This window comes from Apis laboriosa, unplaced genomic scaffold (assembly GCF_014066325.1).
Source record: "Apis laboriosa isolate Shangri-la unplaced genomic scaffold, ASM1406632v1 scaffold13_cov153, whole genome shotgun sequence".
In the NCBI taxonomy this organism is placed as follows: Eukaryota; Metazoa; Arthropoda; class Insecta; order Hymenoptera; family Apidae; genus Apis; species Apis laboriosa.
In genome coordinates, this window is record NW_025221370.1 from 3,925,851 (window position 1) to 3,951,469 (window position 25,619).

The 25,619-nt window shown below is 41.0% G+C and overlaps 1 protein-coding gene across 8 annotated transcripts in view; it reads left to right on the plus strand.

The window, feature by feature from the left end:
- LOC122720926 overlaps positions 1-25,619 on the plus strand; it is a 271,751-nt gene that overhangs the window by 54,981 nt on the left and 191,151 nt on the right. The window lies entirely within an intron of this gene.

The following is a 25,619-nucleotide window of genomic DNA, read 5'->3' on the forward strand; positions in this document are numbered from 1 at the left end:
TTTGTATAGGGTTTTATATCGTTTTTTCGAAAATGTTTCTCGATTAATTTGGTAAGAAAACCAAGTTCCATTTACATTCAACACTGAGAATATTTTTATTTTGTATAGGATTTTATATCGTTTTTTCAAAAATGTTTCTCGATTAATTTGGTAAGAAAACCAAGTTCCATTCACATTCAACACTGAGAATATTTTTATTTTGTATAGGGTTTTATATCGTTTCTCCAAAAATGTTGATACTCTATCGTATCCTTCTCGATTAATTTGGTAAGAAAACCAAGTTCCATTCACATTCAACACTGAGAATATTTTTATTTTGTATAGGGTTTTATATCGTTTTTTCGAAAATGTTTCTCGATTAATTTGGTAAGAAAACCAAGTTCCATTCACATTCAACACTGAGAATATTTTTATTTTGTATAGGGTTTTATATCGTTTTTTCGAAAATGTTTCTCGATTAATTTGGTAAGAAAATCAAGTTCCATTCACATTCAACACTGAGAATATTTTGTATAGGGTTTTATATCGTTTTTTCAAAAATGTTGATACTCTATCGTATCCTTCTCGATTAACTTGGTAAGAAAACCAAGTTCCATTCACATTCATACTGAGAATATTTTGTATAAGGTTTTATATCGTTTCTCTAAAAATGTTGATACTTGTATCCTTCTCGATTAATTTTACGTAGGCATACGGATTAACTAATCCCACTTTCTAACTTGACACTATATCCTGCTCTCTTTAAACGTATATACATACATACATCGACGTATTCTTCGTATCGCAACGAATATCCAAAAATTAATTCCACCTTCAATCCCGTCGTCAAATCTTCCCCCGAAACAAAGGCGAGTTGGAAGAGACTCCAAGAAAATGAAAAGATATCCCCTAGCTGCATTTCCTCGCCGTATACCGGTAATCCCGTTCTAAACCTGGACAAACTTGGCCGATCCCTGTTCCACCTCGCTCGTTAGCCACTCGTCCACGCTTTATATTATCACGTTTATCGCCTCTCGCCCGTTTCCTCTCCGCCCGCACCCCGCAAAATCTCTTACCCCTCCGCCTCGTTTTACGACGTCGTCGTACGACGTCCCCTCCTCCCCGAAGGGGGACGCTTCCGTGTACATAATGCAGCAAAACAGAGCCGCGGCTAATGTAAATTAAGCCGTGCATGCATATTGAACGCTCGCGCGTTTGTTTCGCCGTGTAACGGATGCGCTGCGGATGCACCGATACGATCTCGAGTGTAACAGATCCGCGCCAGTTGAATTATTCGCGGCTCCATCCGTGGAACCATCCTTCGACACGGGGGACGTTCCACCCTCGAGCAATTCGATTCCAGATTATTTTTATTCAAGTTGGAAACGTTTTCTCTTTTTCGTGGAATTTTCAAACGCTGTTGTCACTCTCGTGCTTGTCGTTGGAGTTTTGCAGGTATTACAATTCTTCTGACGAAATATTCGTATATATTTCGCCGAGGATTATCAATCTTGAGAATCTAAATTTTCGATCGATCGATAGTTAAAAGTTGGATTAATAACCGAAATGTAAATGTGAGGGAGATTGGGGAGATTGGTTCGAGTGCTTGAGGGGAAAGCGCGATAGGGATCCCCGTTTTAATTGGAATTAAAAAGCCAGGATTTAAGGAACGATTTCTCGAAAGCAGCTTCCGCTTGATGAAACCATACCCCGTGGCGAGGTGTGTGGAAAACATTTCCTGTAAACGGTGAATGAATCATCAAATGTGGAATTAAATTATGTATATCAACGGCTCGTGTTTCTCCATCGCCGATTTCCACGGATCCTTGATTTTCTCTTACGCAATCCGTGATCACAATTAGAATTTTCCACGGAATCCTACGAGAGATGTTACGTAAAATAAATGTGAATCGAAAGGATTTTTCTCGAAATTTTCCAAACTCAGATTAATATCATCGAAGGGAATCAAAGGAATCGAAACGAGACTTCACGTTCGAGGTCTTCGCGATACAAATTAAGATATTTATCCGTCGAATACAATTTCTTTGTGCAAATCTCAAGATTAAATTTGAAGGTTTCCGGAACGAGTTCCAGAATAACACCCCTTAAAACACCCCTGCTCTTGGAACAATTGTGTTATATAATTTAAAGTTCACTGAAATTTTATATATATGATTTCATTATTGAATGTTGTCAGCAACATTACTATTTCATAGTTGGTAGCTATTTGTTTCTCTTCGATACACGTATTTCAAATGTTTTATAAACAGATACGCGCAATCACGTATAATCAAATATATTCATTCAGCTAAACCCGTATATTTTATTTATTGTTTTCCACTGCCCAGTCAACAAATTGGCATCGGTTTCTCCACGGAAATTTAAATTGGCAGCGGGCTGCTACTCGGGCAGACCAACCTCGCCCTCTAATTCAGACCGAGATAATGCCGAGCACGATTTTTCACGATTATACCTTAGGAAAAATAAAGGAAAAAACTAGTTTTTCACGTGGAGAATGCAATTAGCTGTGCAGCGCACCTTCTCGAAGTGGGACGCCTTTTCTTCTCGAATCTTCTCGGGTCGCTAACCGCATTGTCTCGTCGTATACATTACACGGTAGCCCCCCTTCAACTTTCTGCAAAGAAACGAAGCGGATCGCGACGATGTTTAACGCGCGCCTTCGCTTTGTGTTCTCCGATTTTTTCACAACGCGTTGAAGAAAAGAGAAGAAGAAGGATCTAAGATCGGTATATAATATTTGACGAAAGATATTCTATATATATATATATATATTTTATTTGTGAAAATACGAACGAAAAGGGGATTCTAATTTGCGCTTCGAATAATTTTCCTACGTGTCAATTTTGCGAAAGTGTTTTCCTTTTTTCCCCTCGTGAAAAATGATAAATCGTGACATTGCGGATAAGTAGCAATTGGCGTTGGAAAGGATGAATAGCGCGTAGCTCTCGAGCAAAGAATTTATTACAAGCTGTAAATTCATCCATTCGCGATATTTCGACGATCCATCATATTAACTTTTCCAGTAATCGAATCGAACGTTGCTCGCTGTTTTGCCTGTAAATCACGGGAACGGTAGTTCGGCCTTTGCCATCCGAGACGTTCATATTGCTGTTTGTTTTCTTCGAGGCAACGTTGGACGATAGGATTGAGCGATTAGGCGGAATCCAACGGTTCACAGATTCCTATCGTATCTACAACCCGTGACGAGACAAGGTTCGACGCTCGATATCTCGACTCGAAGCAACGATTCTAAATTTCGTTTTCACCAGCCGTGAAATAACCATAACGCTCTTCGATCCGATCTTCAGAGAGAGATCAATCCTCTTTTTTTTTTTTTTTTTTTTTTGATAATATCGAAAAGAAAGTTACGCACAGAAAGTTAAACCTCTTTTACCTAACATTCGAGTTAATAAACGCTTATTTATTCACCCTCACGATTCCCCCAAGACTCGCAACGATTAAAAGAAGAGAAACCGCCCCTTCTTTGCGCACAGATGAATTATTCCGTGGCTCGAAAATCCACGAATCGTTCTTCTCCTCTCCTCTTCGACGTCGAGCGAGCGTCGGGGATCGGGTATTGTCACGTCGTTACACCGAAAATCCAATAATTTCTTAGGCGAAATCGCCGCGACCGTGTACCAACACGTCGGGCATTTATCAAACAGGCCGTGTGGAATTGCATCTCTGATATTCCTCGAACGATAAAACACGTCGTTGTATTAACCAACCACCATGCGGATGGTTTATGCCCTCTCTATGACAATGAGACACGTCTTAACGACCCGAGTACGCAGGAATAAGAACGAGTGGGATAAGACAAAGGGACGAGAGAGAGAGAGAGAGAGAGAGAGAGAGATGGAACGTGGATCGGGGGAAAAAGCGTCGCCCACTGATTTTCAGTTTGCCACGGGGAGAGCGAAGAAGAAGGTTTCGACAGAGAGGGAAGACAAATGAAAATTAGAAATTATTTTCCACGATCTCTCATTTTTATCATTTCCTTTTTTCCACAATATTCCCGATACGGAAAATATACTTGTGAGAAGCCTTATGTTCGTGGATAAGGTAGAATTAGTAGTTGGAAATCGATTTTTCACCATTTACAGTATTCATCCAGTTTTAACAACGTTTATTTCGTTTAATATGTTAATAAATACGAAGATGAGATGAAGATGAAGAAAGATTCGACGAGAGAAATCGCAAAGGAGGATTTCTAGCAAAGGGGATCGGATAGTGCGACGCGTGTGGTCCATCTCTGACCCCTGTGTTTTCGGGGTCGGGGCCGAAAAGAGGCGCCGCGCATTGTGATGTACGATCGGCTGGTATCGTTACTCTCCCGCGCTTGCCCTCGCCTTTGTGTCCATTTGCCCCGCGCTCGGATCTCCTTCTTCATCGCGGGCCCGATTCCTGCAAATATTTACAGGATGCCCTCTTCCTTCGCCAGAGAGAATGCCAATTTAATACCAAGGAGTTAAATTTATAAAGAGGGATCTTTTTTTCTTTTCTCGAAATCGTTATTTATTAGCCAAGGATGGCGAAATATGAAGAATATCGTTTTCGAGCGTAGGAAATCGGAGAGGGAGCTCGAGGATCCGTTATAGATAAAACGAAAGAAAGGGGAAATTTGAAAATTTTCTTCGTTATTCGATCGTGAAACGGAGAGACAAGTTTGATCGAATATGCATCAACCGATTTAAATAGTAAGAGGAGAGTTTTTCACGAGAGAGGAGAGGAACTGTTGCGAAAATCGGATCACGATTGCAAACGGGGTCAAACGGTTTACGACATATTTGCGTTACCACGAGTTGCACGCAGAGATCGCACACGGTTAACAAACTCATACACACCTCGCGATCGGTCACGCAATATTCTTGGAGAAATACTATAAATAACTCGCGCAACGATCGATCGATCAATTTATTCGAAAGTAACTATTATTATTGCGCTTGTATCTTTATTACAACCTCTTCTAGAATTATTTTAAAATTTTTCCTTAAAAAGTCTGTCGAGTATTTTTCCCTCCCGATCCTCGAGATAAGGTTGCATCATCGTCGCCAACCGATATCCATCTACCGTGAGAACTCTCGTTTCTCGTTGAAGAGAGTTTCGTCCTCTTTGTCACGAGCATTCCCATGCGCTGCTTTCGATTTCAGGGTTGCACGTGCGAGCAACGTAGATCGATATCGAGGATCGTAAAACTTGAAACTCGTATATATATATATATATCCTTCCGTTCTGAAAATTTTACATCGTTACACGAGGTTGGAAAGGGCTTGGACACGTTTCCCTTCTTTATCAGATGTGTTTCGTCGTACCTGACCTATATCGCTGTATCAAACGTTCCGACTGTCTCCTTCGAGCGAGAACTTTTTCGTCTCGAGTTTTTCCTCGAGTAATATTGTAACGCGAAGCTTCGAGTTTCGTTTCGAGAACGAGGATTGGAGGTATTGGAAGATGCGTGGAATTTTTTTTTTTTGAATCGATGAAAGAGCGAGCATCGAACGATTTTGGGATAGTGTCGTTGTTAGGAGAAATTTTGGAAGAATCGATGAGATTTTTTTACTAATCGATTTTTTTTTTCTTTGTGTTGCAGGTAAGGTATCGAGGATTGTTCGTATTGTTGAACACTCAATTAGACGAAGGGAGAAGGATTTGAAATTCAAACGAGAGGGTAATTTTAAACGCGTCATTTTATTTCTCCTTTTACGCGTGGAATTATTTACGTATGTTCGTAATAGCGAAAATTTAAACGATAATATTTGGGATTGATTGAAAGTTTCGAAGAGTCACGGTTTACAAACAAAATGGATGGAAACATGAAATTTGTATTTAATCGAGAATCGAGAACGAGGGCAATGAATATTTAAAGGACGAAGTCGGTATAAATAATTCAGTCTGGATCGATCGTTCAAACGGGTCGGTCGAATAGTATCGTATCGGCGTAACTTGGGCTCCTCCATACTCACTTTTCATATATTAGAAATCTCCGAATATTAGAATTGTTAAAATAAACATCGATTGCCGTGTAAACTTTTGTCCAATTAACTTCCGCGAGATCGAGTGGAAGAAACGTTTGTTGCTTCGAAGAAAATTTGATTTTGGAAACAGCCACTTATCTCTCTTAAGCCACCTTTTTTTCTCTCGTAATAATCGAATTGGAGTGATCGAATTCTTGAAAGAAGTTTACTTGAAAGAGGAGGGAATGATATACATTTGACGGATGAAAAAAGGATTTTTCCACGTGTTTGAAGTTTCTTCAAAGATTAATTAAGAAGATTCTCCAGAAGATTTAAATATTCCTCCCCTCCGATTCAAAATTCAATCAAAAGTTTTTCAATTTAACGATCGTAAAATCGAAGCGAGGTGAATCAGTTATTTCGAGACTCTGAGATTATTACACACACCTCTTCCATAACATGGATCCCGTGAACCATTTGCTGGACACGAGTGGCAAACACACTTGGAGATAGGGAACCGATTACGAGGCCCGTTTTATGCGGAGACCAGCATAAATTCAATTCTGCTTCTCCGTTATCGAGTCTATTCACCGATTTCGCGACTTCTTGTTTTTGCCTTCTGCGCTCCCCTTCGAAAAAAACTTTTTCCTCTGCAAAATTATAAATAATCCCCTCCCTCGAATACACGCTCGGTCGAGAAAGTTTCTTAACTATGACTAACTACAAGGGATGGTGGTGAAGGCAACGAAACAACAACGTTGCAACAACGGTGCTCGAATTTCCAATTAGCGCCAAGTTTCCTCCATTTCTACGAATTAAAGTCGATGTTCCGCAGAGAGAGAGAGAGAGAGAGAGAGAGAGAGAGAGAGAGAGAGAGGGAATACAGATTTCGCGTGGTTTAAAGTTGAACGAGTTTAAGTGTATCGAATATTTAATAAATTATTTTTTTTGTAACAGCAGCTCGTTGAACGTATGCAACGAGCACACGTTGAATTACATTGGAGTTGGAAATGGAGGGGATCGAAAATAGAGATACAGTGGTCGAATAAAACAGGACAGATAGATCCTGTTTTAACGGAGCAATGTTAATATCGATAAGTTTAAGGAAATGGTTCCTTAGGGGAAGAGTATAATATCTTTGGAAAACTTCTCTTTTTTTAAATTCGAATCGGACATTGTGAAACGAATGGGAAGGAATTGAATCCTCGTTTGTTTTTCCATTTGAAGTTATTTTATAGTGTAATCGAATATCCTTGTTCGAAAAGGAAGAAAACATCCTAAAATTGCTAAAACATTTACGAGTTCAAATATTTCATCTAGTTGCACGTACACAGCTTTATCGAATTGATACATCGTTCGAAAACGATACCCCCTCGAACATATATTTGAAGTAAGAAATCAAACTGAAAGGATATCGATATACCCATTCTTCACCCTTAAAAAGAATAAGCATCCACGTCAGCTAACTCTACTTTTTCATAAAACAAAGCTCCAACGTTTCTCTCGATCGAACTCACTCGTACTTTCCTCGAAGAAACTTCACCCAAACGAACCACCCCCCTCGCCTCCAAAAAATACCCTCCCTTCGTAATTCCACAGATTGAACGTGTCCAGCGGCGCTAATCGTGGTGGTATTGAGATAAGCGACGATGTCATCTTTCATGATGGTAGAAAACTCGTCAAGCTCCCAATGAATTTATCGTGGGCCGATAGAAGGACATTGGACAAGATGATTCGCATGACGTGGTCCATTTGTTGGAGGAGGATGGATCTCGTATTCGAAGAGAGCGAGAATCGGGCCGATTAGTCTCTGTGAAAGGAGGGAGATGCTCTGGAAAGGGTTGATGTGGTTTGTTACAATGGGGGAGATATATAATTTATTGTTTGGTGGAAATACGTTTTGCTTTTCGTCGGGAACAGGCGGTCGGGAGATCGGTCTCGCTTCTTTGTTCGGGGGATTGGATTGTTTTTGGGAGACTTGGTTGAAGTGTTATTCGTTTCGAGTTCTCGAATTATCGTGAGTATAGATGTCTTCGAATCGTTAAAGAGATCCGTGATTGGGGAAATGAATACTTGTTTCGATGATTTTTTTTTTTCAACAACTTGATTCTCATTCGATTCTTATATTATATTTTAGAAACTTGGATGGTTTCGAACTTGATTTTTCTAAGCTAATTTTAATTAATTTTAATAATTTTTTCGTAACCTCGAGAGGATTTGGAAAGCAACGTTGAACTAGATTTAGCATAAAGTTCTCTGCCGGTTCATAAAATCGATGTGAATCCATTAGGATTCTCGAAGCGCATAAGATAATTTGGACGGTTTTATCTTTGCTCTCGGTGGCAGGATCGCCTTTTACCGATTCCATCCTCCCGGTTTATCCCTCTGAACGAGTTTGCTCTAAGACGATAAGGCTTAGGTGACACTCGGAGATACTGGAATTACGACTACCGGTTTTCCTCCGTAGTAGACTATCGTCGAGGGTTCAAGGCACTCGTACGAGAACCTCTTCCAAGAAGCTCGTTATGAAATGTTCGCAGAAAATCGCTGCCCTTTACCGGCAACAACTGTTACGCCTCTTGCTTCGCGAACGCTCAACTCTCGATGAAAATAACGAGACGTACAACGCGTTGCCTCGTTCGCGATCTCTTATTTCTTTCCCATTTTTTTTTCTTTCGCACTTTGTTGTTTGCTTTCGAGCAAATGAAAATCGAAATGCGAACGAAGAAAAACGAACGAATTTAGAATGTTATTTTAAAATAACATTCGACGTTGTTGAATTCAAAAATGGGTTCGAATTCTCGATCGAGAATTGGTGAAACCTTTATTCGCGATTTAGCCGGACGAGAAGAGCTACACATCCCCTATCTGCAACATTTCGAGCCGTCCCTTCTTTCGGTAAACTGGTTTCAGACTTTGTCTCCTAATGGGATTAGCGGGATTAGCATTCGATCTCACCTCCAGGTGAAGCCAAGCCACAAAACACGTGGGCCTGTTTGCGTTTCTCGTTACTTCGATACGCATATATTGTCGTCACGTGTTCACGCGTAAGAATCAATTTATGCGATTTGCATTCGCTTCCAATTCCGATATTAAATTTTTCCGATATGCAATTATTATTATTCGCTTCGACATTTATTCTCGTCGTATCGAATTGCATCAAGTTTTGTGGATTCTGCCATTGGCAGAATTTTAATAGGAAAAATTCTTTTTATTTTAATGTGATTCTTAATTAATCAGAACTAGTATCGCAAACGATTTAATCCATCGTGTATTTTCCATCGTGGATTTCCTCTTCGTTCAAAATTTTAACGAGCCGAGTTGTATGCAAAGGAAATAATGGAAGAAAGCATCGTTTCAATGATAGAGCGCTGCGAGGAATCCGAAACGTTTTTAAATTTAAATTTGCGCTTCGAAAAGGAAGGATCTCGAGGAGGATCGGAATCAACGTAGTTTTCTTCTCGATTAACGGGATAAAAGCTAGGCGAAATTTCCAATTGACGAGGCATTCTCCTAATCGAAGCGTCCATCGTCGAATTACGTTCGAATCCGAGTTGTTTCGATCGAAACGAACTCGGGTTAATTTCACGGCGTTTCGAGGAGAGAAGATTTTCGTCGAGGATGGATCGTTTCACGCGACCAGACTTTTTTACGTGAATAGAGAAGAAGTCGGGGATATGAATAGAGGGACGTAGATGGTATCTGACAAATTTTATTCAGATTTCCATCGAACGATCCCCGACTCTTCGTACCCACTCTCGTTTCGTCTCACGTTTCGTTCGATCGAAACGAAAAATCCTCCAGCTTCTTCTCTTTCTTCTCTTACCGCGATCCGATCCCCTCGTCCTCTTTTACATCTGACGCGTTTATTGTGACTGGTTCGTATCCCTCCTCCCTCGACGTCCATACATATCTTGTCGACTTTTCCTAGAATCGAGAACAAATTTGTTTTTCATATATTCGTAGGAATTGATAGATCGAAACACATCCACGTCGTTTAATCTTTATCTCGTTTCGGTGTTATTTCGCGAGTAGTTATTGGAGTAGTTTTGCTCGAAATCGAAGTCTTGTCGTAAATATCGTGTCGAATAATCTTCTTTTCGTATTCTTATTTTCGAAATTTAACGCGCATCGACTCGACGCTAAGGAAAGAAAAGGAAAAGAAAAATGATCGATACGATTATTTTTCAACTCTTGGAGTCGTTCCGTATCAAGATACATCGGGTTGATATCCGAGATACGAATCTAAGGAATCTCAGAGGTTGAAGCAGATTCCGTCTATCGAGCGTGATCTCGATTTCGGAGGACGAAGGAGATCGGGAATAAAGAGATCGATCGAGATGGAATCTCTCGACCGATTTTCGAGATCTGATTTCATCGTCCTCCTTTGCTTTCGAGCCTCTCTCTTCCGTTAACCACGGTCTGACCACTTCTTCTTCTTCTTCTTCTTCTTCTTTCACTCGCTATTATCTATTTATCTTCGTGTCTGTCCTCCAAGCCTTCTCCTCTTTCCTCTTTCCCTTCATAAATTCCCTTTTCCCTTTAAATTTCGATTTTTTAATTTACGCATTTGGAAATCGAAATCATTTTTCGTAGGTAAAATCTTTCTTCTTTTTTTTTTTAAGAAATTTTGGTCAGCACTCGTTTCGATAATTTTGCTAAAACTGGAAGAGGATTTTTGGTTGAAGCGAGGATGTAATACAATTTATGGAAGACGAGGCAGGTCCTTTTTTTAATAAAGTTCCGTTCTTATCGTATCCTGTTCTGCTGGACGAAGCCATTCGCGTTTTCTCATTGTGATTTCTGCGCTCTCCTGCGTTCGTTACGGCGGAAAAATTGGTAGAGTAGAAGGAGGGATATTGGGATAAGGTGAACGATCGAAACGGATATCCTTTCTTTCTTTCTTTCTTTGCGCAAGGGGGAAAGGGTTATGAATCCCAATAATATAACGTCGAGCTCGACGCGGATTCGGGTTTATTGGAAGCAAAATCCTCTTGGAAATGTCGGACAATGGAATTGTGGAAGGCAGCAACGCACTTTTCTAATTAAAACGGATAGTCTAGGTTTTGTATAATTGTATAATTTAAACCGCATCCCGTGAGAAACGTGTTGGGATATATTTTAATTGGTGCTACGCATCCACTCCATTATAGTAATTAACTCGTTGTTCCGTGGAACGAAATTCTCCGTACATATTCCAAGTTCAATGGAAATATTCATATAACATCGCGCAGAGTACGATGATGCAAGAAAAGTTGGATCTTTTGCTTCCTATTCTTCGATGATTCGCCGTATCTCAACATATCTCGCAAATACGAAGAAACCATCTTTTTTTGGAACGAACGAAAAAGAGAAATGCTCCCGAAATAATACGTAAGGTATTCCTCGATAATTCCGTACAAGACAAGCTCCATTTTGTGACGTCGAGGAAAAAGAAAAAATTCAAGTATTTTCTCGATCTCGATTGGCATTGGGAAGGGAAATTTCCCGATGCAACGAAGCATCGTATCGATACATCCCGAGGATGTAAAAAGAGAAATATTGTTATTGAAGGGGAGGAGGAAGGGGGAGGGGAATTTTCGAAGGGAAATAAGAGTAATAATCGAGGAGGCTCGGACGCGATACTCGACGTCGAACCGGAGGCGGATCCGGTATCACGTCACGCTCGTGCACGTCGTGGTTGCGCCAGACCTCAGAGGATCGCGTGTTTCCTCCTCCAGGCAGATCATCCTTGATGGATCTGGAAAAATCTACTCGCCTCTCCACCGCCTCTCTCTTCTCTCTCTCACCAATTCTGCGATCGCTTTTTTTCAATCGTCTCCATTTTCACCAACTCCCCGATCCAAGCTTTCCCATTTTTTAACCCGTGTATCGTCGAGTTTTAAATTAATTAAGCTTATTCAAAGTCAAAGTCAAATTGTTCAAATTTTTCTGAACGATTATCCGTTCATTGATATCATTCATCGCGGTCAAAATTTTATTAACTTTATTCGTCTCTTCTCCAAGAGAAGAAGAGAAGAATAAAAACTTTCGTATAACTGTTCGTAATATACGTCTCAAGAATTCAATACTCGATCTCTATATTATACGTCGGTCGAAACTCGGTTAGTTTTCGATTTTCGTTTGTCGAGGGAGGCGCGTCAGCTCGGTTGGCGCAGACAGTGTGTCTCTCCTCCATCCGAAAATAAGCCGCGACGAGCGAAGGTTTCGCTTCCGTCGGGAGTCAGGTGGATCCGTCACGCGATCGGTATGCAGATTCGCGGAAGAGATTCGCTGTCGCCCACTTAGGGCCAATTAAAATTGCTCTTAATTACGGTTGTCCGCGACGTGGCCTCCTCCCTCCCCTCTCCTTTAATCTCGAAATTTATGAACCCTCCTCCGGGGACAGGCGGAACGACGACGGTATTCGTTGAACGTTGAAAGGAGGATTTGATTAATCGTCGTTTCGAGATCGCTTCCTTCTCGAGGGATGGAAGAAAGAAAGAAAGAAAGAAAGAAAGAAACGGATTATGAAACGGGTGGAAACGTTTCGGTTTACCTGATCGGATGATGTACGATCGCTGAGACGAGAGAGAGAGAGAGAGAGAGTTCTCGAGGATGGAATGGTGGTTTTTACGGTTGGTTGGCGCGGATGTGGGAATTTTTATCCCTTTGGGGGTAAATCAGGTCAACGCGTTGGGTTTTATGGAGATGGATGGATTTAATTTTTTTTTTTCGGATTATCGATAAGTTCATTGGATCGTGAGAATATTCTTTGGAGCGAAGCGAAATGAGTTTCTCTCGACGAGAAGTTGCCCGTGTTCTTTGCATTTCGAAGAGTCGTATGCTTCGTATTTTTTAACTTAACTGCTTTTCTTCGAGCCATTTCTCTGAAGAGATCGCCTCGTTTATGACCGTGGTCCCACTATTACCGTGAGATTTTATAAGAGGTTTGCCCTGTTGGCCCTCTCCGATGCGATTAAACGCATCCACCGTGGGCCAATTAAATTTTCTCGTAATTTGCGTCCGTCTCCTTTGAGATTGCTCGCGCAAGTAGGAGTGACAAAATGTCAGGCGTCGTTGAAATGTTAAAGAGGTATTTCAGCCCGTTCGTTATCGTTAATCGCGTCGAGGAAAGAATTATTACAAGAGGAGAAAAACGATCGTCAAAGGAACAATCTTGCCTAAAAAAAAAAAAAANNNAAAAAAAAAAAAAGAAAATACCAAAGATTATACTCTCCTTCCAAAGATCGATCGACCAAAATTTGATCAACCGTATTTCTATATTTTTAGCATTTCTTTTCGCGCATTTGAGAAATGCATATTATAATTTATCACGTTTACGAGACGAGCGATATTCCATACGAGGGATGATAAAATCATCGAATCAAACCAGCTGATTTCTATCTGGTCGTAAGTTGAAAACGCGAAACATTCGGACAAAGAGCTCTCGATGCGTGGATAACGATTGACGGGATCAATGGTAAGATCGATGATCGTTGGCGGGCGTTGAATGAAAATATAAAGGTTTCGCCTCGCCACGTCCACGTGTTCGATTCAAATCTCTCTCTCTCTCTCTTTCTCTCTTGGCTTCGATCGAGATATCGAGCGGATCAAGAAGGCGATGTGTCTCCACGGAACGATCGATGATTAACGATCTGATATTTCTTGCGACGACAGATATAATAACGATAATAGCTTCGAATCTGTTCTAGTCGTTGACATTTTTAATCAATGATCGTCCACGTTGAAGAAAAATTTAATCACGTGATTAAAATATTTTGAATCAAACCCACGTATAATTTAATATTCGATCGATCGATATTACGCATCGATGGGATAAAAATTTAATCCTTGGAATATACATTTAATCGTGTATCGTAACGCGATATTGAATCATTTTCGATATATTGATCACGAAGAAATGATGTTTACAGGTTCGATATATCGGATATAATTTGTATTGTAAGTACAGGATAGTTTGAAAAATTCAATTACAATTCTCGGGATGAAAATTGCCTCCTTTCTCGTTACGTTTCTCGGGACGAGGCGCGCACTTGGAAAGATTGAATTTCGAAGGGATGGCACAGTTTTGACAGTCGGCGAGCGAAACGGGAAAGAGGGATCGTTTAATTGAATTTATCGTTAGAGGCGATGGCCACCGGTTCCTCGAAGCGATTCAATGGATGCCGACGCGGATGACGAGTTTTCTAACGGTTTGTCGCGAAAATAACGGTGAACGACGAAAGCTCCATGATCGACAGGATGTGCAATTATACGTTTCATTGAAATGTGAGCCGAGTAACGCGATGAAACGGCGCTCGTCATGGGATTATTTTACACAGATCACACGCAGTATTGAAATTTTTCAGATTATTGTCAAATTGTATTGAATTTTGTATTTACTCTATTTTTCCACGTGAAAAATTTCACTCCATCTCACAAACCGGGTTTACTTAACTTTGGGACAGTTCTAACTGTTAATCCAGGATATAAGTGTGTAAAGGCACTTTATTATTTTATATAACCATATTGTAAATTCGAAAGGAATTTTTATCCAGTTTTCCAATCTCGTTTCTTCAATTCTTTAAACCTCAAAATGGAATAAATTTATACAAATCGATAAAATACACACATTACACCTTGGATTCGTATTAACATCTATATATATATATATTCTCCGAACCGTTCGTTTTACGACATCGACTTTCCTCAGAATTTACGAAACGAATTTACGAAGGCCTAATCCCTTCCAGAAGCCCTTCAAACCTTACCTATTTGATCCTCCGTCTAGTCTAAAACACCTGATCTAACCTGTCGTCCCTATCAAATCCCAACAAGTACTCGCTCAACTTCGTCTTCTACGCTCTCTGTCCACGTTAGATCTCATTTCAAGTCCCTCGATTTAACGAACCCCCTCCCCTTGATCAATTTTTCCCCCTCTCCCATGTTGAAGAACCAATCCAAATATAACGATAGTAGTTGAAAGGCATACGCGAATATTCACCTGTTCAAAATGATCGAAGGGATGGAAGTTGGGCGATAAATCCTCGCGTATTTGTCATCTCGCGTGATATCCGATCTGTTGTTGGTGTGTGCGTACCGCGTGACGAGGGGGAAGGAGGGGGAGAGGGGGATTCAAGGATGATCCCCGGGGATAGATGGGAACAATGGAGGCGAGGGTTGGCCATTATTACGACGTATCGTCGCGGATTCGAAGACTGGTTTGCGTACGTACTCAGGTTGGTGACTCAGCCGCGGAATGCCGCACACGCGCCCTGCCTTGATTGCCTATCAGACTCCGTGGCTCGGTTCTCCATAAATAATACGATATATATACATATATACACGTGTATACGTACGTGTGTACATAGGCCTGTACATAGGCTGATTCATAAACGTACATGCACTTCGAAGTGAATTTGCATACGGGTGGTACACGAAAGTGGAAAAAGAATGATCGTCGAGAATTAAATGTTCCTTTGCACGCGTTTATATATTAAGTTTATCGGAAAAATTGAATTCGATTCGAAAAATCAATCGCACTTTTCAAAGACGGAGATGAATTTATTAATGATGATACGTTCGATATGAATGGGAGGAAGGCGTCTCTCGTGTATTTCTCGAGAGTGTATAGAAAAGGAGTCGAGGGGATTAATTAATAGATACTTGTATCGATGAAAAGGGGAACCGGATCTCTCTGCGTTTATCGCACGATCGGATCGGATACGGATGTCCGCCTGTATAATTTCAAGAAGAAGCGTTTATCCTAGGCGTCACGAACCGGGATATTGCGTTCCAGGCGCATGTACGTGGTAGCCAACGTGACTCGTGGGCGGTAGCTATTTTCTGAACGATAGGTAGCGCGGTTGATTAGCGCGTTCTCTTTGCTCGTTCGATTTGCGCCGATCTAGCGAGAGAAATTCGTCGAGGGGAATTTTTCCTGATCGAAATTTCATCGTGTAATAAAGATTTATTACGAGAAAGTATACCTCTTTGAGATGAAGGTAGGATCGTGAAATTTTTGAAAGTTTTGAGTTACGTTTCTTCAGAAGAAATTGTATTTAACGTGAGAATTATGTTGCAGGAGAATTGAATCGTAATGTTGGTTTAATCTTAGAAAAGAGAACTGTTTGAAAACGAAAGAGTGTTTTGAAATGAAGGATCGTGAAATTTTTGAAAGTTTTGAGTTGCGCGTTTCTTCAGAAGAAGACTATTTAACGTGAGAATTATGTTGCAGGAGAATTGAAATCGTGAAGGTAATGTTGGTTTAATCTTAGAAAAGAGAACTGTTTGAAAACGAAAGAGTGTTTCGAAATGAAGGATCGTGAAATTTTTGAAAGTTTTGAGTTGCGCGTTTCTTCACAAGAAGACTATTTAACGTGAGAATTATGTTGCAGGAGAATTGAAATCATGAAGGTAATGTTGGTTTAATCTTAGAAAAGAGAACTGTTTAAAAACGAAAGTATTTTGAAATGAAGAAAGGATCGTGAAATTTTTGAAAATTGAGCTTCTTCAGAAGAAACTATATTATTTAACGTGAGAATTATATTGCAGGAGTCGAGGATCGAAATCGTGAAGGTAATGTTGGTTTAATCTTAGAAAAAAGAACTGTTTAAAAACGAAAGAGTATTTTGAAATGAAGAAAGGATCGTGAAATTTTTGAAAATTTTGAGTTTCTTCAGAAGAAACTATATTATTTAACGTGAGAATTATGTTGCAGGAGTCGAGGATCGAAATCGTGAAGGCAATGTTAGAAAAGAGAAAACGAAAGAATCTTTTACTTTTACACGTGTAATAATATTGATTCGATTTTGAAAGAAGAATCGTAAAAGTTTTTTTCAATCTTGGATCGAAATTGTATATTAATTTACTCTTAGAAAAGGGAATTGTTCGAATGGAAAAAAGAGTGAAGTTTTTTGCTCGGTAAAACATCCCTTGAAAATGATTATGCCTCGAGGCACGCATTCGAAACCAGGAAATCGGTCGATATTACTCGATAAACTCTGTTTTCCAGTATTTCCTCCCGTGTTCTTAGCAACCCTCACCCTATCCACCGCGTTGTATAAAAGATTCAAATCCGTGGAGGAGGAACGGGCCGATACGCGTTACATCATCGGGAAATCGAGGTCCATTAACCTTTGGCATCCCCGACGTCTCTCCTCCGAATGGAACGAGGAATAGAAGGAGGAAGAAGGGATATTTGTGTCGAGATGGAAATAAAGGAGAGGAAATAAAAGAAAGAGAAGAAAGAGAAAAAGGCGGAAAAGATAGGGTTGGATACGGTGTGTGAATGCAATTAGAAACATTCACACCTTTTCCATCTCTCACGCGCGTCCAGATAAGACGCACAACAGACGTTTAATGGTTCTCAGTGGAACGCGTGTGGGTTGTCGAGGAGTATTTTAATGACGCGGCCATTGCGCGCACGTAATTTACGCCTCATTGTGCCAGTTCGACCTGTGTAAATTTATCTGCTAATGGCACCATACTTTATTTCCACGGGAAACGATCGAACGAGCCCAACTCTCGATCCGATGAGAAATGTTTCCACGCGGATCCGTTTTCTTCTCTCTCTCTCTCTTTCCTCTTTCCAAAAATCACAAGATCGTTTCAACTTTCTCGCCGCAAAAAATATTGTAAATATGACGGATGATTTTAAATTTTCGAAGGAAGCGATAAATAAATTCGCATGGATCGTTGGACGGAAATGGATCCGCAAAAAACGGAGACGCGTTTTCCCGTTCGATTAATCTCAAAACATCATCGGGGCATCTCGTCGCGTTCGAACATGCGACGATTATTTTACCCTTTCACGGAGATACTTTACACCGACAATTGCTATCCACCGTAATCTCCCAACGACAATAAAGTGCTTGCCACGCTCGCAAGGCCGGCGATGAACGGCCGTGTAACTCGGTATTTCTTCGTCCCGATAAACGGCTCGTCCGCGAACACGATTTCAATGCGCACCCACATTTCCTGTTAGGGAGGGGAGGAGGAGAAGGAGGAGGGAGTTCGAGATACGCGTTTAAGGTGGTCGTGTCCGGGCCGGGGTGCAATAAGACATAACGCAGTGCCGTAATAATAATAAAGCGAATACGAATGCGAGTCTTGGCCGTATCTGTCGCGGGAACGGTGAACGATGAGGTTGAGTTTCGAAGGTTGGAAAGGGAAGGAAATCCGTTGAACCTTGAGGAGCAAGGTCAATTCTCTCTCTCTCTCTCTCTTCTCTTCGTTTCTTAAAGAGAGAAGGTGAATCCTTCCTCTTATTCGAGGATTCGAACGAGTTCGAAGAATTTTCTGTAAATTTTGTTAAAATAAACGTTGAAATGATTTTTGTTTTTGTGGTTGCAGGTAAGAGAAATGAGTCGTTTTGTCGAAAGGTGTGCCGTTTATGGAAGATGTGAGTATTTGTTCGTCGTATGTTAACGTTTTTCTTCCGATGTTTTTTATGTATTCGTGAAATTAATCGCGATGAACGCGTGCGTTCCTATCTCGTTATTACCTCCATCGTGTAAACGCCACCTGTGTAATTAAATACCCGTCGGGAAACGGAGCGAGTAAATCAGCAAAATTAATTTACGATCAAGCCACGGGAATGATATACATATTGAACATTTCAACTCAAACGGATCGTTATTATCCGTAATACCAGAAATTATCGTTGCAAGAGCGGAACGATAATAATTCAAATCAATGGAACGCGCGATTCCAAGATTTAAGGAACGATAAGACACGCGCTTTGAAGAACGACGATTGAAATTTTTCAAATCGCGATTAACCCTCCTTTAGCCCGCGTTAACCTTCCCCTTTAACCTACGAAATGGACTATTCGGCGAAACAGTCCGTGGATAGCGGATATCCGCTCGATCTTGAGAGAAACGTGGATCACGGTTGGTGCACGGGGGTATCGTTCAATCTGAAATTCCGACTTTGTTTCTTCCCTTTTTCCCTCGCTTTGCGCATCTAACCCGAGGAATCCTTTTCCTTTAACCCGAACGTCTCCACTTTTAGTTCTCGCGAGAGAATCCAACGAGATTGGAACCACGATTCCCTTTACCTTTTAATGCCCTCGTCCGATGGTCGTCCGCCGAGCCGGGACGATCGTTATTCCGAGTCCGGCACGCGAGGTTCGCTCTCTTCCCTTGGTCGTGAACGCGAATTCGATTGGGGATTCGAGGTGGGGAATAATGGCGCGATTTCCTTGCGACTGTTGAGGGAAAGGAGGGGAAGAAGCCTCGAAGAGGAGGCTTTATCCTTCGAGGGAAAGGGAACTTTATTCTGGTTATTAAAATTGGGAAAAATTTAAATCGCTCTAACTCCGTGGATAATAACTTTTGATCGACGAACGAAAGACGGTTAGAAGCGCGAAACTATGCCCTTTGAAACGCGTTTTCATTTATCCCGATTTCCGGTTCGTGAGATATCATCGCGTAAAGAAAAAGTAATTTTCGATCATTTATCTTAAATCCGATTAAAGTTTATTAAAATTTAGGAAAATTTTGAACCGCTATAACTTCGAAGAAACTTAACTTTCGGTCAACGAACGAAAAACCATTAGAAACCTGGAACCTTCCTCTTTGAAACTCATTTTGATTTATCCCGATACGACTTCTGGTTGCCGAGATATCGTCGCGTAAAGAAAATGTAATTTTTTAGTCAATCGTTTACCTCGAAACCGTATTAAAATTAGGAAAACTTTGAACCGTTATAACTCCGAAGATAATAGCTTCCGGTCAACGAACGAAAAACCATTAGAAGCGCGAAACCTTCCTCTTTGAAACCCATTTTGATTTATCCCGATACGACTTCTGGTTGCCGAGATATCGTCGCGTAAAGAAAATGTAATTTTTTAATCAATCGTTTACCTCGAATCTTATTAAACCGTATTAAAATTAGGAAAACTTTGAACCGCTATAACTCCGAAGATAATAGCTTCCGATTAACGAACGAAAAACCATTAGAAGCACGAAACCTTCCTCTTTGAAAACCCATTTTGATTTATCCCGATACGACTTCTGGTTGCCGAGATATCGTCGCGTAAAGAAAATGTAATTTTTTAATCAATCGTTTACCTCGAATCCTATTAAACCGTATTAAAATTAGGAAAACTTTGAACCGCTATAACTCCGAAGATAATAACTTCCGGTCAACGAACGAAAAACCATTAGAAGCGCGAAACCTTCCTCTTTGAAACCCATTTTGATTTATCCCGATACGACTTCCGGTTGCCGAGATATCGTCGTGTAAAGACAAAGGTAATTTTTAATCGTTTACTATCTTCGTCTCTTACTCGCTCGCACCTCGTTAAACTGACCTATCCCAAACTCGAGACGAGCGCGATTCTTAGAAAAACGTAGTGCGCGTTTCCAGGAAAAAACGCATTCGTAATCCGAAACACGACTTTTCGTTGTATCTCGACTGAGATATCGAGATGAATCAAAAACTGACTTAAATGTCTCGATTTCCTCTATATTTCGAAAGAGTTTCGATTACAAAATTGTTACTTTCTTCTCTCGTTTCATTCTCACGAACGCAATAGCACGAGGATATAATTTAACGTTTAATGTTTCACGCGTATTGTGACGTATTTCGAATCGAGAGAACGTGGAAAATTGCGAAACGCGGACGAGAAAATGTTGGATGTATGCGCGAATGCAAGGTGGCGCAGGAAATAGGTAGGATAAATCCCGGGGACACGTTTCGAATTCGATCTTAACGAGGAGGAACGGAGTTGGCGCAGGTTCTCCCCGTAAATCATTCGCGGTTCACGCTTATCTCCCTTGTTATATCTGAAATCCCCCGTGATCCGAGGTGACCTTTTACTCGTGCGCCAGGGATTGTCACACTGGACGCGCGATAGAATTTCAACTCGTGAAATGAGGAAAACGTTTCTGTTTCCGTTTTCTGTTCTCCCGATCACGGTTAACACGGTTAACGCGAGGAACACGCTTTGATCTCGCGTGACTCATCCCCGCGAAGCGAAGAAGCTTCTCAAGGCTGGAGATCACTTTCCATTAGAGTCGAGACGAGGGATTGTCTGAAGCGTTTCTAGACCAAGTCGACGAGCGAAGAAGAAGATTCTGAGTTGTCTGAGATTCGTATCGCGAGATTTGAATCATTCGTATCGTGGAATTGGAATCCGTCGAATCGAAGGAAATTTTAAATTGATTCGTATGCTAAGGATCGAACTTATGTCCCGTACATATTAGAAGTACAAACGAGTTTCGCTCGTAATAAAAAAAAAAAGAAAAGAAAAAGAAAAAAACAGCTCCTCGATGCATAAATCATCGTTCTTTCAATGCAAAATGCCACACAACAATAATCACGGACATATAACCATTCGCAGCAACACTCTCCAATGACTCACGACCGACGATAAACCATTCATCCAACTTGACAATATCCTTTCACAAAATTCCAACTATATCACGAGCGAATACAAATATAACCAGATACCTTCTCCATGCTCTCTCCGCGCCGGCCCCGCAACTGGAATATTATTTCTCCGTAAAATTTACGCAATCGCGAGAACCCAGAGGGATATCGGCTCGTTTCGAGCCTCGAGTTTCGATTTCAAACAGGGATCCAGCTTTGTCGAAACCATTTCGTGCCCGTGTCGAAATGCCAACTGATACTTTTGCAATCGCGTCGTCCTTCGATCCCTCGATATCGATCGATCGAATTCAACGATCCCTATTCCCCAAGCTGCTTATTTCGAATCGCTTGTATCTGCCCTATGAAAATTCCCTTTACCCTTTTCTCTTCACAAGTATCATCACCGCTGTTGTGTCTCGTCTGGATCGTTGTACAAGTATTTTGTATTGTGGCTACGTAGAACAAATTTCGAATCGATTAAAATTCGAAGTTAAAAACTTTTAAAAACTTGGAGAAATTAAACATTCCGTTGGAAAGAATAAAAGATGCGTTATCGGGGAAGGATGAAAAAAATTATTTTGGGGCAAATTATTTTTCGTTGGAAATATAGTAGAACGGTATGGTGGAACGGTTTCGCAAGAATCATGATGTCGACGATAAATTAAACGAGATGGTTAATTAATAATTGGAAATCCGTCACGCGATGGTTCGTGTCGAAGACGGTGGCATGGGAGGCCGAGACGGTTCGAAAACGGAACAACCGCGTCCCACGTGGTCGTGAAACGCTAATTAACGAACACCGACTATTCTCGTTAAACATAGAGGAACAGCTATTCGAAACCGCCATTTTATTTCACGACAATGCTCGACCACACGCTGTTAATTGGACAACCGAAACACGATTCCTTACGCCTCGTGATTTTCACCGTTCGATCGTTTACCCACGGTTACAGGAAACCGTAACCACGGACTTACTAAAAATCGCAACCCGTGTTCGACTCGTTAATTAAACATATATGTCGATAAAAATAAAAATTATTAAAATCTTCACATTTCATTTTCACAGTTATTTACGTAATTAAATTTACGCAATACTTGGAATAATCGTGAAACATTGTCTTCTTTCAAGAAGATTACACGGTTTATAATTAACAATTGCAAGTAACTCGGTCATAATAACGAGTTTTTCCAGAAAGCTGGGAGCGGAACCGTTTAGAAAATGGATATTTTAGGAATTCGTACCGTAGAGACCAAGTGAGACCTTTCTACGTAATGTATGCACGTTCCAAACGTGAGGATGAAGTTCCTCCAGCAGCGTCTTCAATTGAAAAAAAAGGGTGAGATGAAAACTTAGCAAGGAATAACACTCGAAATCTTGTTTCTAGAATATCATAGATAAAATCAATAAATCCGTTAAAATTTTTCTCAACCTTGGAATCATCCTATCCCCTGCAACAAATTTGCACAACGATCGATTAATAAAACCAATCTCTCGAAAGGAAGAAAAATCGATTGTGCGAATAAATACCATCGATCCCCTCTTCCCCCCTTCTCGCCCGCTATCGCCGTTCTCCGAAGCGACGAGATCCGAAAGAGAAACCGGCGAGAACACGATTATTCGCTCCCCGCACGGTTGGCCTTTTCAGCCCGTTCAATAAATAGCGATAAGTACGGGTGTAAATCTTTGTTTCTTTGAGCTGGCTGCGCCCCAAGGGCTTGTAGAATCGCGTACAACGTATTTACGTACACACGTTTGATGCATATCGGGGGAAGATCCACCGACAGATAGGTCGGCGCGAATGCGCTTCGCATGGACGCGTGAAACGCCGCATCGCGATCCCGATCCCGAGGACAACGCCCACGCCTTCCGTTTTTCGCCCCCATTTCGGCCTTCGAGAATAATTAGAAGAAATTTTCATCTCGAGTTTTGCTTCTTTGTTTATTTTAAGAAACTTGCTGTGGAATTTTGGCCAATTTTTTTCGTTCTCATCCCCAGTTGGATATAAAAAAATATAAAATTACGTTTTTTATCTTTGAAATTTATCGTGGAATTTTGCGCAAGTGTATAAGAATATATTTGTGTTGGATAGGTTTAGAAGGATTTTATTCGAGGGAAAGTTGTTGCGTACATGGATCTTTGGGGAAGGGATTACTTTTAAATAACGTTAAACGGTTGGAAAAAGGAATTCTTCGTCCACTTCGCGCCTTCGCTAGAAACCATCCGCGCACAAGGGAAATCGATGTCCTCTTCGATCGATATTTCGCGGCAGGGAGCAAACAGCCAGTGGCGTTTTTCGAGGTTTCTCTAGCGCCGACTGGTGCTTCCTATTTTAGAGCCAATCAGAAAGCCTTTTGCCGGCAATCTGCGCCCGCATAACGAAATAACTGGGCCCGCTTCGATTACCCTTCCACGATTGATCCACCCTCGCGCCAATTCTCCTCAAAGGGTTGTGACGCGTTTCTCACGAGGTCCTCTCGTCTCGATTCCTCGAGGCGGTTCACCGGATGACTCGGCGCAATTCGATTTTCGTTGGCCGTTGCTGATTGGCAAAATTAAATATCACGTAAGAAAATTAATCGAAATATTACTTTATCTTTGCAGAACTATATAATTATATATAATTGCGTAAATTAAAATATTCCCTTTCTCGATACAAGAAAATAGTATCGTGGAGTCAATGATGATCGTTTCGATACTCGTTTCCGCATAAATAACGATTTTCCATCAATCTCGTTACAAAGACCCCTCAAATATTGACTCGTACCCCATTTTATTCCGCCTCGTCCCAGTTGTCCAACGCGCTTTTATCCACCCTACGTGTCCACCTCCTGTCCGCCATTCATCAACGACCAAGCGTGTATTTGCCGAAGGCAAATCGAAACCCTGTTTCATAAACTTTTATTCCACCTCCGTGATTCGTCGATCGCCATGATATCGATCCTTTTCTTTTTTTTTTTTTCTCAATCGACACGAAAATCGTCATACGTAATAATAATGAATGAAGGAACGGTTAAACAAAATAGTTGGGTAAAAAAATAAAGAAAATATTTCACACGTTCGAAGGAGGAAAGGAACGAATCGAATTTTCATCGTGATTCGTGGACCGGTTTCGTTGGACGTTCCTCACCTCCTTCTTTATTTTCTTTTTTTTCTTTTTTCCTTCCAACGATGGAACCGTTACTTTTTCTGCCTTCCGGCTGTAAAAGAATTTATCGACTTCCACGCTCGTTCCTTCCTCTCTCCGCTCCTCTCTCCTTTTGCCTGATAAAATGGAAAGAAGCGGTGATCGTCTTACGCCACAGGACGTTTTTCGAGAACCCTCTCTCTTCCCCTCCCCCCCTCACGTTGTATCCTTATCGTTGGATATTATCGAGGCTCGGCGGGTCCCGATGTGGGCTCTGTGTACGCTTTTGGGCCATGAAAGGGCTATAGGATCTCTTCCATAAAATTGAAGTATCGAAAAGATTTTGCAGAAGAGGGGAAAAGATGAAATGAGATTTCAAACGTTTATTTGAAGGTAACAAATAGAATTATCGAAGAATATAGAGTTGGTTAGAATTTTGATTAGAAAGTTTGTAAAATTTAATAAGATAATTTCGTTCGTGGGAGAATTGGTCCAAACTTTCGAAACTTTTGGAGGATAGTGTATGTGGTTCCTCGTGCGCAAAATCATCGAGGATAATCTGGTCCAGGCTGGTGTACGATCTCGAGATTGGCCTGCCAGAGATTCTTTACTCCCTTTCTGTTCCTCGTATCAAAGGGATGATTTCTCATCGCGTTACAGGGGAAAGGACTTGGGATTTTCAATAATCTCTTCGTATAGAAAGATCAATTTTTCTTAAAATAATATCAGAATCAGTTCGATTCTTTTCCGCTTCTTCTATCTCTATAAGAATTAATTCCCACCAAATCGACGAATAAGCACAATTAATATCACTCTTATTAAATTTCTCCCCGAAATTAACGAAAATCGATAAAACCCTAACTCGATTAACTCCCTCCTTCCCTTCTCTAACCCTTCCGCGTGAAACGACATTTTGGAGAAGAAATAGCTCCCACCACCTCCTCCTCCCCATTAGCATATAAATTAATCGCCCTCCTCTCCCGATTTTTAATGCTTCCCGGATAAAAACGGTTGGTTCGAGGCGGTTCGCGCTTTTTGCTTCCGTTGGGGGCCGTATCGGGGCCCCGGGACTCGTCCTTTGCAATCGAACGAAACGGATAAGCCGCGGAGGCGAGGAGTAAATTATCCCGCCTCTCTCTCTCTCTCTCTCTCTCTCTCTCTCTCTCTCTCTCTCTCTCTC